Source organism: Bufo bufo, chromosome 3 (genome assembly GCF_905171765.1).
Source record: "Bufo bufo chromosome 3, aBufBuf1.1, whole genome shotgun sequence".
In the NCBI taxonomy this organism is placed as follows: Eukaryota; Metazoa; Chordata; class Amphibia; order Anura; family Bufonidae; genus Bufo; species Bufo bufo.
The window spans coordinates 609,530,229-609,556,378 of NC_053391.1; the positions used below are offsets into that span (position 1 = coordinate 609,530,229).

General features: G+C 44.2%; 1 protein-coding gene across 1 annotated transcript in view; it reads left to right on the plus strand.

The window, feature by feature from the left end:
* ASIC1 (acid sensing ion channel subunit 1) overlaps positions 1 to 26,150 on the plus strand; it is a 395,233-nt gene that overhangs the window by 112,515 nt on the left and 256,568 nt on the right. The gene's annotated exons all lie outside the window — the stretch shown is intronic.

The following is a 26,150-nucleotide window of genomic DNA, read 5'->3' on the forward strand; positions in this document are numbered from 1 at the left end:
GTCAAAACTGACTGCAATTGCATTCCTACTCGCGCGGGTTTGCCGCAACACACCGGGACGCATCCGGAACTAATCCGGACACGCTCGTGTGAACGCAGCCTTAGTAAACCAAGTTCTGGCTGAATTATGTCTTACCTCTGGGGCTTCTCTGTGATACAATTACTTATATCACAATTTGTTACATGCCATTCTAGCCAGGGGGTGCACTTGAAACCAACTTCTTCTGCAATGTCTGCAGTTCCTAACTGCAAGGTGCAGGCTCCAAAAACAGCAATATGAGCTGCCACAAACGTAGGAAAGGATGATCGTAGACCAGAAATAACCTAACCAGGACTGTGAGGTCTATTAGTTGTAGGCATGTATTTCCCTTACAAACTAAATCCTACTCTCCCTCTACTCAACAATCTCAGAAGTTCTTCAGCTATATCTAATCTCACATCAAACGAGCTGGTTCTGACGGACAGAAATGGAACTACAGTAGCTCCTTCAGCAGCTTCTCAGACTTTCGCTCAGACAGCACTAACTGAGACAACAGAGGGGATGGCAAGCATGAGGGTTTAAGTTCTGCCTCTGCAGTACCCCAGAATTGGGTGCTTGAAAACGGTTTCTCATTGTATAATGCTCTGATATATTGTATAACCCAATATAGAACTGTATGGATCAGTCAGGGTTAACAAATCTGACTGTCCCTGTAGGAAGCTTGAGATGGACTTATCCCCCCCCCCCTCCCAGTTCAGTTAGTGAGTAGTGTGTTAGCTGAGGAAGTGAGAAAAACTACATGAGCCCACTCCTCAGAGGACTAGACCTGCATCCAAGAGAACCACTATCTTTGAGAGATAAGATCATCTCTACTTCACAGTACTCCAGGGAGAGAAAGAACTAAATGGTCCAGAATCTGTATGGCCGAGCAATGCAGTCAGTCAGTAAGGTATTTCTGTTTAAGGTTGGGAGACACTTTACGGCAGTGAGAGGGACATTGCTAATGCACCCCTGCACACAAAGTCCTGCCCAGTCATATCTTAATCCCAGACCCCTCATCCTAGGAAATACAGACACATGTGCAAGAACCTGATTGCCAGCCTTAGATTCTGAAAAAAGAAAGACTTGGGAAAGGTCCAGGAAAGGAGAACTACAACCCCGTCCTTGCTTTTATCCTTACATCACCATCTGAAAAGATTTGTACTGTGAATTGTTCACAATTGTGTTTTTATATCATTGGATGTACTACAACTCCCACTATGCAATTAGTAAAAAGAGATTTTACCACTATCCTGGTTACTGACTCCAGCACCATTCGCCGGCCACAGCACCTACATCTCTTGCCTTGCACCTGAATAACATTCATAACACCAAGGGCACCACTACTACCATCAGACAGGAGCCCCAACATCAGCTCGTGCCCCGAGGGAAGAAAAGGTGCACCCTCCTGTCATTGCCCGGCCCTAGGGAGCATCGGTGAGAGGATTGTCACTGTAAATAACTCCCATCTCCCACTACCACTCCCATCCTATGTTCCACAGCTGAGAGGCACTATTAACCCATGATTTAGCTTACAGCCTATGCAGATAGTATAAAACAATAAAAGCATCTAAAACCTTAGGAATATATCACATTACATAACTTCTCATAGGATTTTCCAGTTTTATCCACTAGCAGTGGTCTAGTGGGTCACTGCAAATGGGATTCCTGCTTGGGTTTGATTGATTTTGGTCACGTCTTCACTCATTAATACATGGCACTAAATCCATAACATCTCTATTCAGTAAGTCACCTTTAATTTGATGTAGTATCTGATTTGCAGACATGTCTTTTGTAATTAATAAGATACAGAAAGCCCATCTAGCTATGTTAATCAGCTTGCATGGGACGCTCACATATCACATCACATTAAGATGTGGACCAAGCTCCTTTAGTCAAAATCTCTAAATCCGTGCCTGATGTATGTGTGCATAGAAGGTTAATTAATGAATGCTTGGAGAGTTGTCATCAAAGTGGAAAACTGCTAAGCAGGAAAATTATTTTGATATATATGCCCCCATGGTACTTTTCCTAATACCAGGCAATGGTATTACTCCAAACTGCAAATGAAAAAATCTTCCACCTCACAGCACTCATTAGTAGAGCATGTAAGACCGTAGCTGGTGTACCAATAAGCGGAGGAGACTCAGATAATGTGATTTTATATATAGTACCTACCTTGTAGGGATAGGAAAATCCCAACTGTTCCACTGTAATAAATTACCGTATTTAGTTATGTTAAAAAGTTGAAGAACTTGAACTCAAGGCATCCATGAAAACGTATTTGTCTCTAAAAAGATGTACAATAAGAATCTCAAGCTGACTTAGAGAAAGACTTGAGAAAGACTTGAAGAATGCTTCTGAAGAACATCAGGGAACCCCATAGAAAAAAGACTAAAGTATGAAATATAATGAGCCCTGAAGCTGCACAGTAGGTGCACACATAAGCAGAGTGAGGGTATTTTATCTACAATCAAATATTGGAAGATCAGAATGGTAAAATGAACGGGTTCTTTGGACTACAGATATTCATGACCTTTCCTCAGGATAGGTCATCAGTAGAAGATCATTGACTGTCACCCCCACTGATCAGCTGTTTCATGCCATCGCAGTACCAGAACCAACAGTGTATGGCACGGAAGCAGAGGATAGGTCATTATGATCTGTAATCCAGAGAACCCCTTTAAACTTACATCTCCAAACATACAGAACACATTATGATACAGCATGATCTTCAACAGAAGCATGTCTTACATCTATCATTATCTTTGACAGATTCATTGCTGCAGAGTTCAGTTACAGAGGTTTCTCCAGTAGGCCCATGCCCTGACATATAAATGGATAGTGATGGACGAACATTGGCCAGGACGGTTCGCGATTAAATGTTCGCGAATCGCAAGTTCGCGGTGGGCCCCATTCACTTTAATGGCAGGCGAACCTGGAAAACCATCAGGTCATATTTGCAGCCACCAAATACTTACTAGAAGTGAACAAATAGTCCCACAACATGGACAGTGACATACTAGAGGGGGATCATTGACAACAAGTCCACAAAAAATATGTATTTTAATCAGGGGCCATTTTTATGCGTCTTAAAGGGAAATTCTCAAAAAGTGCCCTGCTGGAGCCTAGAGAATTTTTATTTTAAGCCACAGGAGTACAGGTCCTAAAAATTAGGCATTCACCTGACATAAACGAACAAGTGATTATGTGTCTCGAGGTACATTATGCGGTTAATGGATAAAATTTTTACTGTAGCCCGCTGGAGTACAGGCCCCAAATATTAGGCATTCACCGTACAGAAAAGATCAAGTGATTATGTGGCTGGAGGTCTATTAGACGGTCATTGGATAACGATTTTACTGTAGTCCAGTACAAATACATGTCAAATACATATGATTGACTCCTTAAGTACCAGGCTCATTTCACCTTAAGGACCAGGCCATTTTTCGCAAATCTGACCAGTGTCACTTTATGTGGTGATAACTTTAAAACTCTTTGACTTATCGAAGCCATTCTGAAATACCGTAGTTTTTTTTATCACATATTGTACTTAATGACACTGGTAAAATGGAGTAAAAAAAAAATCATTTTTATTTATAAAAAAAAATACCAAATTTACCAAAAAGTTGCAAAAATTTGCAAGTTTCCAAGTTTCAATTTCTCTATTTCTATAATACATAGTAATACCTACAAAAATAGTTATTACTTTACATTCCCCATATGTCTACTTCATGTTTGGATCATTTTGGGAATGACATTTAATTTTTTGGGGATGTTACAAGGCTTAGAAGTTTAGAAGCAAATCTTGAAATTTTTCTGAAATTTTCAAAAACCCACTTTTTAAGCACCAGGACCAGGTCTGAAGTCACTTTGTGAGGCTTACATAATAGAAACCACCCAAAAATGACGCCATTCTAGAAACTACACCCCTCAAGGTATTCAAAACTGATTTTGCAAACGTTGTTAACCCTTTAGGTGTTCCACAAGAGTTAATGGAAAATGGAGATAAAATATCAGAATTTCGATTTTTTGGCAAATTTTCCATTTTAATCCATTTTTTCCAGTAACAAAGCAAGGGTCAACAGCCAAACAAAACTCAATATCTATTGCTCTGATTCTGTAGTTTGCAGAAACACCCCATATGTGGCCATAAACTACTGTACGGGCACACGGTAGGGCATAGAGGGAAAAGTGCGCCGTGAGGTTTTTGGAAGGCAGATTTTGCTGGACTAGTTTATTTACACCATGTCTCATTTGAAGTTCCCCTGATGCACCCCTAGAGTAGAAACTCCAAAAAAGTTACCCCTTCTAAGAAACTACACCCCTCAAGGTATTCAAAACTGATTTTACGAACGTCGTTAACCCTTTAGGTGTTCCACAAGAGTTAATACAAAATAGAGATGAAATTTCAGAATTTCTATTTTTGGTAACCTTGCCTCACAGCGCAGCCTTCTCCTCATTGTTTACCTGCTTGCCATTGCAACAACAGCAGTGAGCAGGTGTAGTAAGACCTAAGCCGTCCTATTCATTGCAATGGGATGGCTCATTTCTATACACTTGAATTGGAGTGAGCCATCCCTGTTGCAACGGCAAGCAGGTAAACAATGAGGAGAAACTAAGAAGACAGGTTGGCATTAGCAGGAGGTGCTTCAAACCCACATGCAGTTGTGCATATATATAGGGGAGCAAATCCTGCACTTGTGGCCCGTTGCTAATGGCAATCCCCAGCAAAATGCATACAATGGAGGATGCCCGCGGCGAACCACAAGTACCACAATAGACATCCTACACAAGGTAACAAGTGCGGATGTAATAATTAATATAGCAATATAACAAAACAATAACAAACACAGGTGCACTCTGCAGTATCACTAAATCCTCAAACTGTTTTTAAAATTGAGAGATTAGTCAACATGTCCTACGGTGTAGAACATGTCTAAGCCCGGACACCACGACAAGGTTTCTCAAGTAGCCCGGGACCCTACACTCTCCTACCTGAGCCGTATGGGCGATACCAGGAGCCAGTGGGCAAATTACAGGAGCATAAGGCCGACTCACAAACAACTCACCAGTTACCTCCAGCATGTGGCCATGCTTGCAATGGGAGGAGGGAGGAGTCTGCGAGTCCCACTCAAGACTTGCTGATATGTCCCAGGCCTCACAGGTGCACCTAAATGTGGCCTGTAGATGGAAAACAGGCACATTTAAATAGGAGTTTATACACCTCCAGAAATCTATATATACAAACTAAGAAGACAGGTTGGCATTAGCAGGAGGTGCTTCAAACCCACATGCAGTTGTGCATATATATAGGGGAGCAACAGTTTGAGGATTTAGTGATACTGCAGAGTGCACCTGTGTTTGTTATTGTTTTGTTATATTGTTAAACAATGAGGAGAAGGCTGCGTTGGCACGGCGCGTGCCTTCTCTTCAACCAGCTGATTGGTGGGGGTGGCAATCTGATATTGATGTCCTATCCTGAGGATAGGTCATCAATTAAAACAACTTGGACAATCCCTTTAAGCAAACATTTTTGTGCAGGTAGCATTTCTCAGCCGTCTTTGCCATTTTCCTGAAAAGGGGGCGTGGAGGGATGGATCCTGCATATTTATCTTCTTTTATGTCAGATTTGGCATAGATTTCAGGTAAAGTACATGGACTGCCAGAGACGCACCTAAATTAGGACAAGATATGCGCCTCTTCATAAATTGGGAAAATCGTTTGGCAGTGAAGGGGAGATCATAGACCAGAGAAAATTGCTGGCCTATGATAAATTCCCCACCCCCAAATTAATTTACAAGTGTAGGATTAAAGGGATAACCCTGTGTATTCATTTTCTATGTATAATTTTCTGTATATGTAGAAAAATGAACGGGCGGAAAACCAAATGAAGTCAGGTGCTCACGTACATAAGTTTACCCCAATAAACAGGTGCATGGATAGTATGTAAGTGGAGCGGGCACTCAGATCATAGGGGGCTGCATCAAAATGTTAATTTATTGGTAAAACAATGCCATAAAGAGATAAAAACAATACTATAAAACAATACTATAAAAACTGAAAATGATCCTTATGCTTCTTTTCTGTTTTTATAGTATTGTTTTAATCTATTTATGGCATTGTTTTACCAATAAATTTACATTTTGATGCAGCCCCCTATGGTCTGAGTGCCCGTTCCACTTACATACAAATTTTCTGTATATGGCTACAGTGGGTTTAAAATAAAACAAAGCCATACTCACCCTTACCAATCCACTGCTGCTGCCATTCCAACACTGCCCTGGTGACCGCTGCTATTCACTTCCTGTTCCCAGTTTGATTTGCAGGAAACTCCATCAGTGGCCCCCTCAGTCAAATACTGGCCATAGTGGATACACGTCTCAGTTACATTTTGTTCTGGCTGAGTGTTTCTTTCCCGGCACTTCCAGTGTGTCGAGCCAGGACAGGAAGTAAAGGGCAGTGGGGACAGGAGCAGTGCTGGAACAGCAGTTGTGTGAGTGAGAGTCAGTATGATTTTTTTTTTTTCTACCCCATTGTGAGCCATATACAGGAAGTGCAGAATTATTAGGCAAGTTGTATTTTTGAGGATTAATTTTATTATTGAACAACAACCATGTTCTCAATGAACCCAAAAAACTCATTAATATCAAAGCTGAATATTTTTGGAAGTAGTTTTTAGTTTGTTTTTAGTTTTAGCTATTTTAGGGGGATATCTGTGTGTGCAGGTGACTATTACTGTGCATAATTATTAGGCAACTTAACAAAAAACAAATATATACCCATTTCAATTATTTATTTTTACCAGTGAAACCAATATAACATCTCAACATTCACAAATATACATTTCTGACATTCAAAAACAAAACAAAAACAAATCAGTGACCAATATAGCCACCTTTCTTTGCAAGGACACTCAAAAGCCTGCCATCCATGGATTCTGTCAGTGTTTTGATCTGTTCACCATCAACATTGCGTGCAGCAGCAACCACAGCCTCCCAGACACTGTTCAGAGAGGTGTACTGTTTTCCCTCCTTGTAAATCTCACATTTGATGATGGACCACAGGTTCTCAATGGGGTTCAGATCAGGTGAACAAGGAGGCCATGTCATTAGATTTTCTTCTTTTATACCCTTTCTTGTCAGCCACGCTATGGAGTACTTGGACGCGTGTGATGGAGCATTGTCCTGCATGAAAATCATGTTTTTCTTGAAGGATGCAGACTTCTTCCTGTACCACTGCTTGAAGAAGGTGTCTTCCAGAAACTGGCAGTAGGACTGGGAGTTGAGCTTGACTCCATCCTCAACCCGAAAAGGCCCCACAAGCTCATCTTTGATGATACCAGCCCAAACCAGTACTCCACCTCCACCTTGCTGGCGTCTGAGTCGGACTGGAGCTCTCTGCCCTTTACCAATCCAGCCACGGGCCCATCCATCTGGCCCATCAAGACTCACTCTCATTTCATCAGTCCATAAAACCTTAGAAAAATCAGTCTTGAGATATTTCTTGGCCCAGTCTTGACGTTTCAGCTTGTGTGTCTTGTTCAGTGGTGGTCGTCTTTCAGCCTTTCTTACCTTGGCCATGTCTCTGAGTATTGCACACCTTGTGCTTTTGGGCACTCCAGTGATGTTGCAGCTCTGAAATATGGCCAAACTGGTGGCAAGTGGCATCTTGGCAGCTGCACGCTTGACTTTTCTCAGTTCATGGGCAGTTATTTTGCGCCTTGGTTTTTCCACACGCTTCTTGCGACCCTGTTGACTATTTTGAATGAAACGCTTGATTGTTCGATGATCACGCTTCAGAAGCTTTGCAATTTTAAGAGTGCTGCATCCCTCTGCAAGATATCTCACTATTTTTGACTTTTCTGAGCCTGTCAAGTCCTTCTTTTGACCCATTTTGCCAAAGGAAAGGAAGTTGCCTAATAATTATGCACACCTAATATAGGGTGTTGATGTCATTAGACCACACCCCTTCTCATTACAGAGATGCACATCACCTAATATGCTTAATTGGTAGTAGGCTTTCGAGCCTATACAGCTTGGAGTAAGACAACATGCATAAAGAGGATGATGTGGTCAAAATACTCATTTGCCTAATAATTCTGCACGCAGTGTATAAAAAAAATAATACAGCTGCCTAAAAAAAAATATTTCCCTACAATTTAATATTTTCCCATTTACCAAATTTTTCTCTCTTTCCTAATTATAACCATGTCATTATTCTTCATAATATTATTATTTATGGGTACATTTTGCAAGCAAATACTGTGGTCACCATCCAGAACCACAGCCAGCGAACTCAAAACTGCTACCAGTCTTTCTTAACTAGTCCAGTTGGTAGGAACTAAAGCGACCCCTGGGTTCTTCACCGGATCCTTCCTCAAGACCAGATGAACATGATTGCTAGGGACCCTGGGTACATCTTCAGAGTAAGGTAACAGAAAACAGGTGTGAGCTTGCTAGTAGAAGACCTATCAGAATGACCATAGAGAGTACAAATGAGTAGTTGGCAAGCAAGGTCTAAACTATGAGAGACTGATACAACCAAGACAGCAGACAAGGGGTTAATCCGAAGTTGAGACAAAGACAGGTCCCCTGGAGAATCAATAGAAGTCGAATCAGCAGACTAAGGTTTACTGCAGAAAGTAAGCCAAAACTCAGCACACCTTGAGATCTAATGCAGGAGTTGAGAGTAGCACAATTAACAGGAGCCAAGACACCTAAAAAAAAAATCACAGGCAAGGACACCTTTTTTCCTTAAATTTAGTAATGGCATAAGTGTTACTTTATCATAATTGTATAGAATGTTTACATTATGCTAAACTTTACTATTTGATTACATCCCTTGATGCCAGAGAACTACATGCTATAATCAGCCAGGAGTGGGAGTACATATTTCTCTAATCTTATTTAGGGTAGGGCCCTTTACCTTATGCAGCTGCTAGAGCTTAGGCCAAACAGCACATACATGGCAAGCAGGCCACCGGTTTTGGACAATTCATTTTTATTAAGAAGGTCTGTGGTAAGGTCTGCCAGCAAATGTTCAGTTTACCTGAAACACCGCCACAGGTGAAATGAAGCATTACACACAGTGGTGTACATAGAGAAGTAAGGGCCCCATATAAAGAATCAAACCAGGCCCCCCACACGGGACAGAAGGGTTTCTGCCTAAACCCTTTTCAATTACCCTTTGGCCATTTTTCCACTGCCTCGTTTGCGAAAAGTTGTTCCTTTAGAGCAGGGGTACTAAAGTACTTTTTGTAAAGGTCCACATACCTGAGTCTGCTGTAGGATGAAGGTCCGAGCTGCAAAACAAAAAAAATATAAGGAGGGACAACACGATTGGCGTGTAGCGCTGCATTATTATTTATATTTTTTTTACAATAATTCACACCTCCAAGCCCACCTAATCTCCTTTCTGATGATCAAAGAGTAAGAATGTCTTTTCAGTGCCCCTAACAATAATGATGCCCCCTTACAATAATGATATCCCTTTAGTGCTCCACAGAGTATGATGCCCCTAAGTGCCCCCACACATTATGATGCTCCTTAGTGCCCCTGATACATTGTGATGCCTTCTTAGTTCCTCCCCACAGAGTATGAATACCTTAAGTGCCCCCTCACAGTAGGAATGCCCTATCTGTGTCCCTTCACAGTTGTAATGCCCTCCTTGTGCCCCCTTCAAGGTAATAATCCCCATTGTGACCCCTTCACAGTAATAATCCCCATTGTTCCCCCTTCATAGTAATAATACCCATTGTGCCCCCTTCATAGTAATAATACCCATTGTGCCTCCTTCATATTAATAATTCCCATTGTGCCTCCTTCACAGTAATAATGCCCCTTAATAGTAGTAATGCCCATTGTATCCTCTTCACAGTAATAATGCCCATTGTGCCCCTTAATAGTAATAATGCCCACTGTGCCCCCTTAATAGTAATAATGCCCATTGTGCCCCCTTCACAGTAATAATGCCCTCTGTGCTAGTAATGCCCATTGTGCCCCTTCACAGTAATAATGCCCTCTGTGCCCCCTTTATAGTAGCAATGCCCTGTGTGCACTGTGCCCCCTTCAGAGTAATAATGCCCTCTGTGCACTGTTCCCCCTCCATAGTAGAAATGCCCATTGTGCCCCCTCAATAGTAGAAATGCCCATTGTGCCCCTTCACATAAGTAATGCCTGCTGTGCCCCCTCCAGAGTAGAAATGACCATTGTGCCCCCTCCAGAGTAGAAATGCCCATTGTGCCCCTTCACATTATCAATGCCCATTGTTCCACCTCCATAGTAAAAAATCCCCATTGTGCCCCCTTAATAGTATTAATGCCCTCAGTGCTAGTAATGCCCATTGTGCCCCTTCACAGAAATAATGCCCTCTGAGCCCCCTTCATAGTAGTAATGCCCTCTGTGTACTGTGCCCCCTTCAGAGTAGTAATGCCCTCTGTGCACTGTGCCCCCTCCATAGTAGAAATTCCCATTGTGCCCCCTCCATAGTAAAAATACCCATTGTGCCCCCTTCACATTATCAATGCCCTATGTGCCCTCTCCAGAGTAGAAATGCCCATTGTGCCCCCTTCACATTAGAAATGCCCATTGTGCCCCCTTCACATTAGCAATGCCCATTGTGCCCCCTTCACATAGCAATGCCCATTGTGACCCTCCAGAGTAGAAATGCCCATTGTGCCCCCTCCATAGTAGAAATGCCATTGTGCCCCCATAGTAGAACTGCACATTGTGCCCCCTTCACATTAGCAATACCCATTTTTCCACCCTCCAGAGTAGAAATGCCCAATGTGCCCCATCCACAGTAGAAATGTCCATTGTGCCCCCTCCACATTTGCAATGCCCATTGTGCCCCCTCCAGAGTACAAATGCCCATTGTGCCCCCTCAGAGTACAAATGCCCATTTTGCCTCCTCCAGAGTACAAATGTCCATTGTGCCCCCTTCAGAGTACAAATGCCTATTGTGCCCCCTCTGTGTTAAAAAGAAACAAAAAAAAAAAAAACACAGTAACTACTCACCTTGTCCCGTTCCTGAAGCTCACAGTCCTCTTTCCCCTGAAGACACAGATCACGCTGCAGCACTGTGTGGGTACAGTTTGAGCAGATTTCCAGGATGCAGTCTCCGCCCACACAGGCCAGCAGCGCAATCTGTGCCTTCAGGCTGAATGGTGGAGCAGGGAGAAGTCTTCCTGCTTCACTATTCAGAGCGCCGCTGGCCTAAAGGAGGGAAGGAGCGCAGGGAGCTGAACGGTGAGGGACAGGACCCAGCTCCCTGCACTCCAGCAATGAGCGCTTCCATCTGTATTTATGGAAGCAATCATTGCTTCTAGGCTCTGGCACCCTGTGAGAGCGGAAACCCGGAGCGGACCTCCGGCCCCCCCCCCACCCCCTCTCCCACCTTAGCATGACACTGTGCAGGGGTCCGGACATCTGGCAACCACAGTCCAAATTCGGACCAGTTGAGTACCCCTGCTTTAGAGGGTAGACTCCTGACCAAGTTTTCACTTCCAGTAGAAGAGGAGATAATCCCAACTAAGACTGGGCCCCCTCTTGCCCTGGGCCCCATAGCAGTCTCATGGTCTGCCGCTATGGTAGTTACGCCCCTTGATTTCACTGCTCTCACTGAAATCTATGGATTGTCTATGTAATGTATAGACATCCCAGGTACTCCGAGCAAGATGTTTCTTGTACTCCCTGTCTGCTTTGGCTACTAGATGAGGATCTTGAACCGGGGACTCCCCTATATTTACAAAGAATTTCTTATAAAATGTTTAAATGGGTTTTCCAAAGCGGTCAACCGCTTCAAGGAATTAGTTCAGGCAGAAACAAGATTGGAAGGCATACAATCAGTTGCAGTCTACAGACAACGGATCAATACTGCACATACATAAGAGAGTTCTAAATGATAGAACAAAGGTCATGAAATTGCTGGATTGCCTTATTAGAAGGACTGGAAAATCCGAATGACAATACCTGCAATGCAGACTCCGTACAGCCAAATGTATAGGATCTTTCCACAGATGTAGACTGCAATAACTAACATATAACCATAGTACTTTACCTCTGTACTGTCCATCACAAAGAAAATAAATGCACCTTTATTTAGGGAAAGAAAATAAAAGTCAAATCTTTTTGGTCTCTTGGGCTGATTAAGAAACTCTTTTGTGAATATAGAATTACATTGATTAGCCAATGATTTCCTAAACAAATACAACTCTTAAATAATGTATTTGTCACATCAACGCTCAATACCTTGTTCATTCATCTAATGAAAAAATTAAATAAAAACACATCACAGTGGGAGTTGCTATTAGTAAGGAAAACTTTGGATCTGGATTTCATTGCAAAGTGGTAATTATACTGGTCAAGAGAACATTGCTCTATCTTCTATAAGGAAACATTTTTATTTGCGTCTGTGACGAATACCACCCCTCGTGTCCGCTCGACGTCATATACGTTGAGCTCACGAGACGCAGTATGGTCACTTGTTACCAAAGCGTGACATTACGCCCTCCAGAGGAGCAGGTAAGGTCAGCTTGGTACAGTTTACAGAGACACCTCCTGTCCACACGGGCACAGAGAGGCAACAAGCTGAGAGAGCCTTTTCACTGCCGCCGTGAAACAGTGCCTTCTCAGCCTGGGAAATCTGCCACCAGCTTCTCGTTTGATATAAGCCCGGTCCGCTAACGGGATTATATAAGGTGAGAAACCAACCCGCGGTAGCTTATAACTAGGCCGAAACACTGACGTGGGGATTCGTGATCGAGATACAAGATAGCACAAGATTAAATTATATATTTAATCGCCTTAAGGACACACTAGATGACACAATATACACAGCGAATATATACAGTGGTCTGAGGTTACAAATACAGGTGATACCTGTATACCTGATACTCTGGAGGTGTCTCTAAGTCCCATGGCCAATGCCTGGCCCATGGTGACCGGTTGAACATTGTCAAAGAACCTCCCACCACCCCAACCCACACACAACACAGTGAACGGTTTCCGGGTCGATGACTGGGACGGCTCCCTCAAGCGCTGGGGACACGTGGCCTTGAAGTGTCCTGGCTGTTTACACAGATGGCAAAGTCAGTGTTCCCCCACCAACGTGGAAATGAAGCCGGGGCCGGTGCCCACTTGGGCCTAGGGGCAGGGGCAGAGTGTGTCATACCCCCTCTCCAGCCGACAGGTTTCCGGGCCTCTGAAGTCCTGTTGTTGGTGTATTCATCGGCCAAGGCTGCTGTTGCGGAGGCCCCCTTAGGCTTCCGGTCGCAGAGGTTCTGATGTAGATCCTCCGGGCAATTCTACAAGAACTGTTCTATGGCGATGAGCTCCTTCAGCTGCTGGACGGTGGTGAGCTCCAATCCTGTGGTCCATTGGTCTACCGCTCTCAGCAAGGTCCGCATGCGATCGGCCCAGCTCTGGGTAGAACCCCACTGCAAATTCCTAAGCTTTTTCTGGTACGACTCAGGGGTTAAGTTATACTGCCTGACCAGAGCCTGTTTGATGTCCTCATAGCTCAAGATGGTCTCGCTGGGCAGGTACCCGAAGATTTCAAGGGCTTTTTTCCTGAGCCGTGGTATAAGGAATCTGACCCACTGGTCCTCTGGTACTGATGGCAGGCCATCTCAAATGCCAACAAAAAGGTGTCCAGGTCCCCATCTTTGTCTAGTATGGGAAAGTCCTCTGCCCACAGTTTGGGAATCTGGACCTTTGAAGACTCACATTGGGCTGGGGAGAGCTGTTGGAGTTGGAGCTGGAGCACTTGTAGCTGGGGCTCATGCTCGGCCTGTGCTTGCTTGCGACATTCTGCAGCCGCTGCTTGCTCGCGACGCTCTGCAGCTGCCAGGAGAAGCTCAGAGGCTGCCTGGTCTCCGGCCTGGAGACGGTCCAGGGCAGCTTGTAGGAGAGCAGCCAAGCCTGCCAGGCTGGGGGGATGGGCAGGTGGAGTGAGGCCCAATGCAGACCTCATCTCTGGCAACTGGCTCCTTGGGGAGCTTTGGCTATGCTCCCCCTCGCCTTGAATACAGTTGCCTTCTACCTGCTCTCGGCCCCCTATCTGGACAGTAGCTTATAACTAGGCCGAAACACGAAATAGCACAAGATTAAATTATATATTTAATCGCCTTAAGGGCACACTAGATGACACAATATACACAGAGAATATATACAGTGGTCTGAGGTTACAAATACAGGTGATATAGGTAAGACAGGGTTAAGCAGAGCAAGAGTCAGTTACCGGGAAAGATGAAAGTTCCTTTGGGTTATAATGGTGGAATAGTCCTTGGCTGCAGTCACGTGGGGGCAGTGAGGTCAGTTGGTTCCCGGTCTCTCCAAACACATTGGCACGATGTGACACCCTTAAGAAAAGACACCGCCAGCTGGCTTGCATGGGCTTATGACCTGTAGCTGGCCGCTCCCCTCCCCGCCTCTGGGAAGGGTCCGCCCCTCCTTCTCTGGTGCTGGCAGCAAATGACCCATAAAACCCCTTAGGGCTCATATCTCCAGACCAGAATGTCGTAGGAAAATGGTTCTGGGCCCAATTAATTCACCTGGGTTCTGGCTACAACTAGAGTCCAAGCATCGTACAGTTATTTAGTTTCTGTGGGGAAATATGTATATCTCCCCTCCCGTGCATCCTAGCATCAAACCGGGCCCACGTGGATGTTCGGCTTTGCCCCAGGATCGCAAAAAGATAACCGAATTTTGCCTGGGATAGACAGACGATTCATAATTCCTTATGAAATGTAGGTGCAAACATGTCTGGGAGGTATCATTGATCCTGGGCAAGGGCTGAGACCTCCTGTTGGGGGGTATTCCTGCAGGATTAGCTTGTCTCCAACCTGGCTGATTGAGGTGTGACTTTATCCACTTAGGGCCTCCTTGAAGCCTGGACCCCTGGGGCTTCCTCCCTTCCTATCTGACATCAGATGGCTGGGGGGTGAGAACTTATTTTGCATGTACACTGACTGTGTACATGCCAAAAGGTGAATCAAATGACAATCAGGGCTGCCAATAAATGATAATCCATATTCCTCACAGCTTCTATAAAGAATAGTATATCAGTAGAAACTACAAAGTAATTGTCATTAGAGATGAGTAAAATTGGATTTGGCAACTTTGCCAAGTTAGCAAAAAAATTAGATTCTTTCCGAATTAATTTGTCCTGAATCGCTATAAATCAGGTATACCCAAGCCACTGTCGGGCTCCTTGCTTTGCTAAGCACCATTACTTAGTAGCACCTGACATAGAAAAGTTAGTTTAGCCAACAAGCATGATGCCAAAGCATGGGCATAACTACCAAAGTGGGCAAGCTTTGTAGTTGTTAAAGGGGCTTTCCGGGATTTTAATATTGATGACGTATCCTCAGAATAGGTCCTCAATATCAGATCGGCTGGGGTCCGATAACCGGCACCCCAACCGATCAGCTGGCTGAACAGAAGTCCACACTCCCTGCGAGCGCAACCTTCCCTTGTTTGTTTACCTGCTCGCCAACTACAGTCCACCCGATTCACCTCTATGGGACGGCTCGTTCCTTTACACTTGAATAGGAACAAGCTTCCCCATTGAAATGAATGGGATCGCTTGTAGTTACACTTACTAGCCACTGCTGTTGATGGTGAGCACATAAAGAAACAAGGGAATGCAGCGCTCACACGGAGTGTGGCTTTCCCTTCAAACAGCTGATCGGCGGGGGGGGGTGCCGCGAGTCGAACCCCCGCCAATCTGATATTGATGATCTATCCTGAGGATAGGTCATCAATATAAAAATTCCAGAAAACCCCTTTAAGGGGCCCCGTTCCTATAGGTGCCTGTCTCCACTAACTGCTGATAGGCCAAATAAAATCAGAAAAATTTAAAGAATAGAGACCAAAATAATTGTTGAATTCAGTCTGTCCAAGTGATAAGTGCATTTCTTGAAATTCGATTATGCTGAATTGGTCAAGTGATTGAATTTGGGTCAAAATAAATTTGACCTGAATTGAAAGTGCTCTAATTGCCCCGAAAAGTTGTAGATGACTTTCTGGGGTCTCCTAGGACTGTATTAGTAATCTTAAAGTGACAGCAACACATACAGTGGGGAAAAAATGTATTTGATACACTGGCGATTTTGCAAGTTTTCACACCTACAAAGAACGAAGAGGTCTGTAACTTTTATTTTAGCTACACTTCAACTGTGGGATACAGGATCTAAAACAAAATTCAGAAAATTACATTGTATGATTTTTAAATAATTAATTTGCATTTTATTGCATGAAATAAGTACAGTATTTGATACAATAGAAAAACAGAACCTAATATTTGGTACTGAAACCTTTGTTTGCAATTACAGACATCAGACGTTTCCTGTAGTTCTTGACCAAGTTTGCACACACTGCAGCAGGGATTTTGGCCCACTCCTCCATATAGATCTTCTCCAGATCTTTCAGATTTCGGGGCTGTTGCTGGTCTATATTGAGTTTCAGCTCCCTCCAAAGATTTTCGATAGGGTTCAGGTCTGGAGACTGGCTAGGCCACTCCAGAACTTTGATATGCTTCTTACGGAGCCACTCTTTAGTTGCCCTGGCTGTGTGTTTCGGGTCATTGTCATGCTGGAAGACCCAGCCATGACCCATCTTCAATCCTCTTACTGAGGAAAGGAGATTGTTGTCAAAAATCTTGTGATGCATGGCTCCATCCATCCTCCCTTCAATACAGTGCAGTCATCCTGTCCCCTTTGCAGAAAAGCACCCCCAAAGTATGATGTTTCCACCCCCATGCTTCACAGTTGGGACAGTGTTCTTGGGGTTGTACTCATCCTTTGTCATGGCCTATGGTGTGTGCTGTGACACTGTTGCTACACTTGCAGTTGCCCACGGCAACGTGTTGCTGTGTGTGCATGCGGTGGCAGTGTCTCGGCCTTCTGGGTGATTGCTGTGACATGCATAGGCGTGCGCAGCCTATTGCATTAGGGTGTGCACCCTAAAGCACAAACACAGACGCAGCGCACGCACCTGTGTATGTATGTATATATATATTATATACACATACACACTCATATATATACACAAATACACTCTGTATACATACAGACCTGCACTATCAATATAATGAAGGGAGAAGAAATCATTTTTAAACTTACCATATTTTTCGCCCTATAAGACGCTCTATTCGCCCTATAAGGTTTTAGAGAGGGACAATAAGAAAAAAAAATTCATTACACCTCAGTTCAGACCACCAATCAGACCCCCAATGTCAATAAGACCCCAATAAGACCTCAGATCAGACCCCAATGTGAATGACCCCCAATCAGACCTCAGATAAGAGCCCCAGTGCCTCATATCAGCCCCCAGTGCCTCATATCAATCCCCATATAAAATAAAAAAAAAACACTTTCCTGCTCCGGACGCTGCCGCTCCTCACCGCTCGCGCTCGGTAATCCTCTTGTACAGTATGCTGTGTGGGCACGCACAGTGTGAGGTCACAGCGCGGCCTCACACTGTGCGCAGCCTTCACAGTGGAGCGCATGAGGACCAGGAAGAGGTGAGTATAGCGCTTCCTGGCCCTCTGGTACAAATAACTTGATTAGTATTCGCCCCATAAGACGCAGGGGCATTTTCCCCCCACTTTTGGGGGAAAAAATGCATCTTATGGGGCGAAAAAAGTGCAGCACGGGGGTGACAGAACCAGTGTTTCCTCTAAGCCTTGGCAGCTGCTGAGCGGGATCGGCTCAGAGCTGGGCACAGCGCCATCAAAGGTGGGCGATAGGAAAACCTAAGATAATTGTCACATCAAAGAGCATAAAAACCACTGCGCCATCCCGTACAATACAGTATAACCCCTGCACCATCCCGTACAATATACAGTATAACCCCTGCACCATCCCGTACAATACAGTATAGTCCTCTCTGTTATCACTAGACATTGCTCTCCATATAAAACCATACGGGGGAAAAAATCTCATTGATCCAGAGAACTTGCATAGAAAAACTAATAACCAAGAGGCTAAACAAAACCCTGTTTCTGACCCTTATGTTAAAACATAACTTTCATTTGATTGCTCTAATACCTAAAGGAAAAAAAATAAATGTAAAAAGCTGCTGTTTCTCTAGATGACATTATGTTGATAGAAGTGGTAATAGAGTCTCAAGGGTCTATAAAAGCAGCTACACTATTTTTGCAAACCTTTGAGACTCTATTAACACTACTATCAACATAAGGTCATCTAAAGAAACAGTAGGTTTTAAAAAAAAAATTCCTTTAGGTGTTAAAACATAACTTTCATTAGATTGCTCTAACATCTAAACGGAAAAAAAAAAAAAGATTAAAAAAAAAGGCTTTTTCTCTAGATGACCTTATGTTAATAGTAGTGTTAATAGAGTCTCAAAGGTCTGTAAAAATAGTGTAGCTGCTTTTATAGACCCCTGAGACTCTATTACCACTACTATAATGTAATCTAGAGAAACAGCAGCTTTTTAAAATGATTTTTTTCCATTAGGTGTTAAAGCAATCAAATGAAAGTTATGTTTTAACATAAGGGTCAGAAGCAGGTGTTTCTTTAGCCTCTGTCTTGGCTATTAGTTTTTCCATTCATAAAGCTCCACATGGAGCTCCCACCCAGCAGTAGATAGAAGCCTGCAGGACACATCACCTGGGCACTTCACCTGGGCACATGGTGATGGCTCCATTCCTATGCTGTCCCTGGCACTTCATCAGCAGCAGGGGCGGCGCTCTTCCTGTCTTCATAATAACTGAAAAGGAAGCTACTGCTGCTGTGTTCAGCTCCCGAGAGGAGGGGGTGTGAGAGGATCAGCCAATAGCAGGGCAGCCAGCTGATACTGGCCAATCAGCAGCCTCCTCCCTTATAACAGAGCTCTGTAATGTACAGAGCTCTGTTATTGGAGATTTCAGGCATCAGCTGTATTGCTCTGCTGCCTGCAGTGCCGCACATTGTAAACCTCAAGTCGGCTTGATTAGGGTGTGCCCAGGCACACCCGGCACACCCCGTGCGCACGCCTATGGTGACATGGTTGCCACGCATGTGGTTGCCTGCAGCAATGTGTAGCTTTCCTATGTTTGTGTGTGCACTTCCCCTTTAAGTGGCTTCCTCCCCTTGTCTGGTGTTGGAAGGGTTAACTCCCTTCCTAGTGTTTTAACACTGGGTTTATGTGTGTGTGGGTGTGGCTGCTTGGGCTATTTAGCCTCTGCTGGATGCCTGAAGCTGAGGGGTACTCCAGCCATGGTGTATGCTGGAGTTATCCTCCTGGTCTTCATATGCCATCTGTCCAGTGAGGGCCACCCTTGTGGTCATAGAAGATAGAAGATGTTAAGATTATGTTCTTGTGGTGTCTCACGTTATTGCAGCTATGGGTGTCCTGGGTTCCTGTGTGGTTTGTGGTGTGTGCTGTGTCCTTTTATGTTGGTGTGGACTTGTGCACAGGTTCCAGTCAGTGTGTCTGTGGCAGGTAGGTGTGGTACTGGTTTCACTTACCTGCCATTTCCATATGCTGTATGTGTTCCCCTCTCCTTGCAGCTTGGCCAGTAGAGACTCCTGTCGTCCGTGTTGTGGAGGAACAGGTCGTCTTACCCTGCTCCTAGTCCAGGGATTTCATGAGGGTTAGTAGGGCCCTGAGGTTCCGGAGTATGAGCCCTCCTACCATCTGGGTTGGCTCATACGGTTAGGAGTCAGGGTCAGAATTAGAGACGCATTAGGAGATGACCTGCTCCCTGACCCCGGCGTCCTGGCCTAGCAGCTACCCGTTATCCCTTTGACACCGCACGGTGGGGGGTTTCCCCCACTCCCCGCCGTGACATCCTTCTTCTTCCTCCAAACATGGCGAGTGGAGTTGAAACCAAAAAGTTCTATTTTGGTCTCATCTGACCACATAACCTTCTCCCATGCCTCCTCTGGATCATCCAGATGGTCATTGGCGAACTTCAAATGGGCCTGGACATGTGCTTGCATGAGCAGGGGGACCTGCATGCCCTGCAGGATTTTAATCTATGACGGTGTAGTGTGTTACTAATGGTAATCTTTGAGACTGTGGTGCCAGCTCTCTTCAGGTCATTGACCAGGTCCTCTGGTGTAGTTCTGAGCTGATTCCTGACCATTCTCAGAATCATCCTTAAACCACAAGTCGAGATCTTGCATGGAGCCCCAGAACGAGGAAGATTGACAGGCATCTTGTGTTTCTTCCATTTTCTAATAATTGTACCAACAGTTGTTGCCTTCTCACCAAGCTGCTTGCCTATTGTCCTGTAGTCCATCCCAGCATTGTGCAGGTCTACAATTTTGTCCTTGATGTCCTTAGACAGCTCTTTGGTTTTGGCCATGGTGGAGAGGTTGGAGTGTGATTGATTGAGTGTGTGGACAGGTGTCTTTTATACAGTTAACGAGTTCAAACAGATGCAATTAATACAGGTAATGAGTGCAGAGTAGGAGGGCTTCTTAAAGAAAAACTAACAGGTCTGTGAGAGCCAGAATTCTTGCTGGTTGGTAGGTGATCAAATACTTATTGTATGCAATATAATGCAAATAAATTATTTAAAAATCATACAAAGTGATTCTCTGGATTATTTTTAAGATTCTGTCTATCACAGTTGAAGTGTAGCTACGATAAAAATTACAGAACTCTCCATTATTTGTAGGTGGCAAAATCACCAGTGTATCAAATATTTATTTTCCACACGGTATGGCTATGGTAAACTTGTGGCTTCTGATGGTAAAAAACAGAATCTTTAAGAACAATCTGCACTGATGAATTTTTTAATGCTTTTTTTTAAAAGATGATCTATAACATTTTAGCTTTTTGTTTGCAAATGCCTGCTGGAGTGTGTACACACACGGCCTAGGATCAATCTTTTTCCTTCATCTTTTCAGTTCTCTGTTCTGAAAAATGGCTAATGCCATTTTGAGAAATTCACCTGAATCGAATTGACAACAATTTAGATTTGACCCGATTTTTGGAAATTTTGGGTCAAATTTGAATTGTTTAGTATTGATTTGGTCATTTCTAGTCTCTCCTAATTGTAGCCAAGGCAGAGTAGAGCCCAATTCCAAATATGGGATTTATGCTACTTTCACACTTGCGTTTGGGGTTCCGCTTGTGAGATCCGTTTGAGGGCTCTCACAATCGGCCCCGAACGGATCCATTCATCCCCAATGCATTCTGAATGGATAAGGATCAGAATGCATCAGTTTGGCTCCGTTGCGCCTCCATTCCGCTCTGGAGGCGGACACCAAAACGCTGCTTGCAGCGTTTTGGTGTCCCCCTGGCCATGCGGAGCCAAACGGATCCGTCCTGACTTACAATGCAAGTCAATGGGGACGGATCCGTTTGACGTTGACACAATATGGTGCAATTGCAAATGGATCCGTCCCCCGTTGACTTTCAATGTAAAGTCAGGACGGATCCATCTGACTAACAATTAGACTTCGACTTTTTTTTTGCATAGAATGCAGACGGATTCGTTCTGAACGGATACCATCGTTTGCATTTATAGGTGCGGATCCGTCTGTGCAGATACCAGACGGATCCGCAACGAACGCAAGTGTGAAAGTAGCCTTAGGGTATTGTCAAGCTCATATAATTGCTCTACCTTTCCTGACATCTAAGTGATCTCTGTTTCAAGTGTTTTCATTTTACAATTTTTTATTTTTGTTTCTTTTTTATGTTTATTTTGTTGGTTTTACAAACTGGACAGTATGGCAACACACATTGCGGATAAATCCATTCTAGGCAATCATTTTCCCAGTGAGAGGGTCTGATCAAACAAAAAAACACTGGCAATTTCTAAGAGTAAAAGGGGCTAAATTACTGCTTTGTATAATTACATATACAGTATTTAAATGGACTGTTTATGTTCTTAGTAGATTTACATTGCAAGAATTGTACATCCACCCAGGAACCTACTAATTAGCCATTAGTGGTAAATTGTTTAATTAGAGCCATAGAATTCTATAATTGTGGACATTGCTGGTGTAATTCTGCAGCTGATTGTCATTGGGGTGTATTTGGAAATAATGGATGAAGTTGAAAGAATTGCAGTAGAATTATAGTAGCAAAATGAGGAATAAAAATGCAAATGATTTGTCATTATGCCGAATGAAAGCTCTATTCTGATGGTCATGTGCAGTCGTTGCTTACCTTTAGTACATCTTCCCTGTGATTTTTTATTTTTTTTTTTCAATTTGGACTCACCATGTAAACCAATCCCTCTGGTTTGTTCCATCCTGTATGTTGAACTTCCTGTTGCTGTATCCAACCAAACCCATGATGCACTTCACCTTTCTCTGCCACAGCTCCAGCACCGCCCCTAACAACGCTAAGATGGTTTATAGCTCCTCCCACCCAGCTAGTTACCTAGACAATCCCCTATCACTGACAAGCCCATGGACATAACCACACGAAATAAGAAAGAGCTGCATGGACGGTCAAGTGACCGCAGCCCAGAACAGAAGATAGGAGAAAAAAAGGTAAAAGAAATAGATCACAAGATTACAGAGACCTTCATAAATGATTATTTTAAAGGATGTTGATGCAAACAGGAAAACCCCATTAAGCATTTATGGCATATCCACAGGATGCCTATGTTCAGATGCGATGCCACCTCTAGGACCCACACTGGTTACACCTGTTTGCCAGCTCTTTGCTTCAACTCCCGCCCCCCCCCCCCCCAAACCTCTGGGCCGTATAGCAAGTGCTATGGATATAGTTATGTCCATGTCCTCTACATTGAAGTCAGTGGGAGTAATGTCACTTTTTCATGGAGACATTTTGGTCAGAATTTTGTGACAGTATTTGTAAACAAAAAAATAACAGCAAAAACTACCAAATCGGCTATTTTACACGAGGATACTGGAAATGAAAATTCTAGACTATTAGATTTTTTCAAAACCAGGAAATAGATGACTTCCGGTTCCGGCGCCGCCATGTGAGGACGCAGCGCTCAGAGCTCCTGCATACCGCCGAACATTTTGGTCATTTGGCAGCGCAGGGAACTGTTTTTTCAGCCCTAAGGGACGTCCGACTGACACCACTTACCTGCAGCAAGGAGCCGATGGAAAGATATCTCCTCCGGAGCGGGCAGAAGATTACAGGTGCGCAGCTAGCAGCCTCACAGAACGCGGCAAAAATGGCGGACACTCAGCCACTACTTTTCAGGGAAGAGGGCTCTCAGAATACCCAGGGAGAGGGGTCCCCCCTAGGTGGCACGGCCACAATAGATTATAAACAACTAGCCATTGAAGTGGCAATGCGTATAATGCCGGACATCCAGAAAACACTGGAAACGACAATATTGGCCTCTTTTAACTCCCTGAGGGAGGAGGTAAATCAAACCAGCATACAAGTTGGGGCCCTGGAGAAAGAGATGCGGTCCTTGAAGCAGCAAACGGGGGACACTGAGTCTGTTTTAAAATCCCAGCAGCATGCCCTGGAATACCTGCGTTTCAAGGTTGATGACCTGGAAAACAGGTCACGCCGCAACAACCTGAGAGTGGTTGGGCTGCCTGAGTCCATTAAACAATTGGATCTTTTAGATATATGTGAGAAAGAACTGCCAGAGGCCCTGGGCCTAAAGTTTTTCTGCCAAGTGGAGAGGGCCCACAGGATTGGTCCGGAAAGAGGCGTTACTAGGGACTCTAATTCGGAGTCTCCCCGCAGTGGAGATGGGAGACCTCGCCAAGTTATATTTAAACTGCTGGATTTCAATGATAAGGTGGCTTTACTTCGCAGTTTTCGTAGGAGGAGACACCAGATAACTATAAGGGGCCACAAAATTTTATTATTTGAGGACTTCTCGGCTGAGGTGGCGAAGAAACGCAAGGCCTTTAGCCCGATCTGCACTGCACTCTACCAAAGGGACATCAGATTTCAGCTTCTTTTCCCAGCGGTTCTAAAGATTCACAAAGCACATGGAGGGACTATCACTTTTAGATCTCCCACTGAGGCAGAGGAGGCTTTGGATGAGATTATTGATTCAGAGCAGCAAGATATATCCCTCTCTCCCCAACGGTCTACCTTGAAGGACTCATTGGTTCCAGCGGTTCGGCGAGGGAATGACCGTTCGCGCAATGGCCAAGAAAGGCCCTCCAGGAGGGGACGTTGACATTTCTCAATTCTAAATGTGGTTGAAACTCAACCCTTAGGGGTAGAATTTTGTTAATGCTACTAAGCTGTTCCAGTTTAAGAATGTTTTATTATTCTGCTTTATGCTCCGTATTAGGGCCGTTATTGTTCAGTTGTACAGATAGCAATTGTTCAGGCTGGTTATGTGAGAGTTCTGCCATGGCGGAAAAAAGGAAAGTCTATAACTAGATTTTGTGACGGCTGACACCATCTAGTCGTATCCGGTCCAGTGGATCGGTACCTGCTACCACACACTTAGGCAGTTTTATTTTATTTGGTTGTATTTATATTGATTTTTGTTCGTTTTTTCTGTTCTCTTTTCCTCCCCCCTTTCTTCCTTCCCTCTTCCCTTCTCTCTTGGCTTTCTCTGTCTGGGGATCCGTACATACCGGAACTGAAATGAAAATTATCTCCTGGAACGTCAAGGGCTTACGTTCCCCACAGAAGCGGTCAAAAATTTTACGTCACCTAAAGCGTCTTAAACCTGATGTAGTTCTCCTGCAAGAGACGCATCTAGAGGATACGGATTTCTTCCGTATGAAAAAGTTTTGGGTAGGTTCTGTGGTTGGATCCTCAGCCAGGGAGCGCAAAGCTGGAGTACTCACTTTAGTACATAGAAATTTCTCAGGGAAAATACTTTCAGAGTCTCATGACAGTGAAGGCAGATGGCATAAGTTGGTGGTAGAGATAGGAGGGATCTCCTATAGCATTCATAATGTGTATGCCCCAAACGAAAACAATGCTTCCTTTTACGCTCTTCTAGAGAACAGACTGCATATGGATGGAACCCACAACAGAATTGTGGGTGGTGATTTTAACTCAGTCGCCTCTGTTCTGGAAGACCGGAAGAGGGAGGAGGGGATGGTCAGCTCGCAAAGACTCTCTGACAAGGTTATACCTCCCTTTCTAACTTCTACAGGTTTATATGATACCTGGCGCTCTCTACATCCTGACGACAGGGAGTATACGCATTTTTCACACGCACATAATGTATGGTCTCGTATTGACTATCTTTTCCTTCCTCTGCATATGTCATCTAGGGTGGTCTCAGCTGAAATTCATGACTTACTAATTTCTGACCACTCACCTGTTTCCATTTCCTTGCAGGATACCTACCCTAGAGGAACTGATTTTATATGGCGCTTTCCTTCTTTTCTTGCCAAGGATGACAATTTCAAAGATACACTACAAGGTTGGTGGTGGGAGTTTCAGGATGACAATCCCCGTGATGCATCAGATGTTTCGACCCATTGGGAGGCTGCAAAAGCGGTTCTGAGGGGTCGAATTCTCGGTTATGTCAGTAATCTATGCAAGGTGGTTGCTAAACAATATCAGGAGGCTAGCTCGGCCGTTAGAAAGGCATACACTCAATTTCTCCGGGTGGCTACCACTCAGCACAAGGAGGCCTGGATTGCAGCTAGAAATACCTTTGAAGTTTGGGTAGATAAACGAGAGGCAATGTATAGGTCAGAATTCCAGACGGATCTGTTCAGATTTGGGAATAAGTCAGGCAAAATGCTGGCCAACCTAGCACGGGGCAAGAGGACTCCTACAGTCATCACAGCTCTGAAAGGAGAGGGGGGAGTGGTCCAAACAAATCCTAAATTGATAAATGATCTGCTAGGAAAATATTATGAGAGTCTCTATAGCGACACCCCAGAAGACCCTGAAAAGGGTAGGAGATTTCTGTCAGACGTTAAATTACCTTCCCTAACAGAGGAACAGCAGGGATCTATAAATGCGGAAATAACGGCTGAGGAAGTGCTACATATAATACGTTCCCTACACAACGGAAAGGCGCCAGGCCCTGACGGATTCTCAGGAGAATTCTACAAAGTGCTACAAGAAAATCTTGCCCCCACACTGACGGAATATTTTAACCATCTTTTACACACAGGTAGTTTCCCTGCTCATGCTAATGTTGCCCACATTAAATTGATACTTAAACCAAATAAGGACCCACAAGATCCAGGTTCATACCGCCCGATCTCGCTCATTAATCAGGACCTCAAGATATTG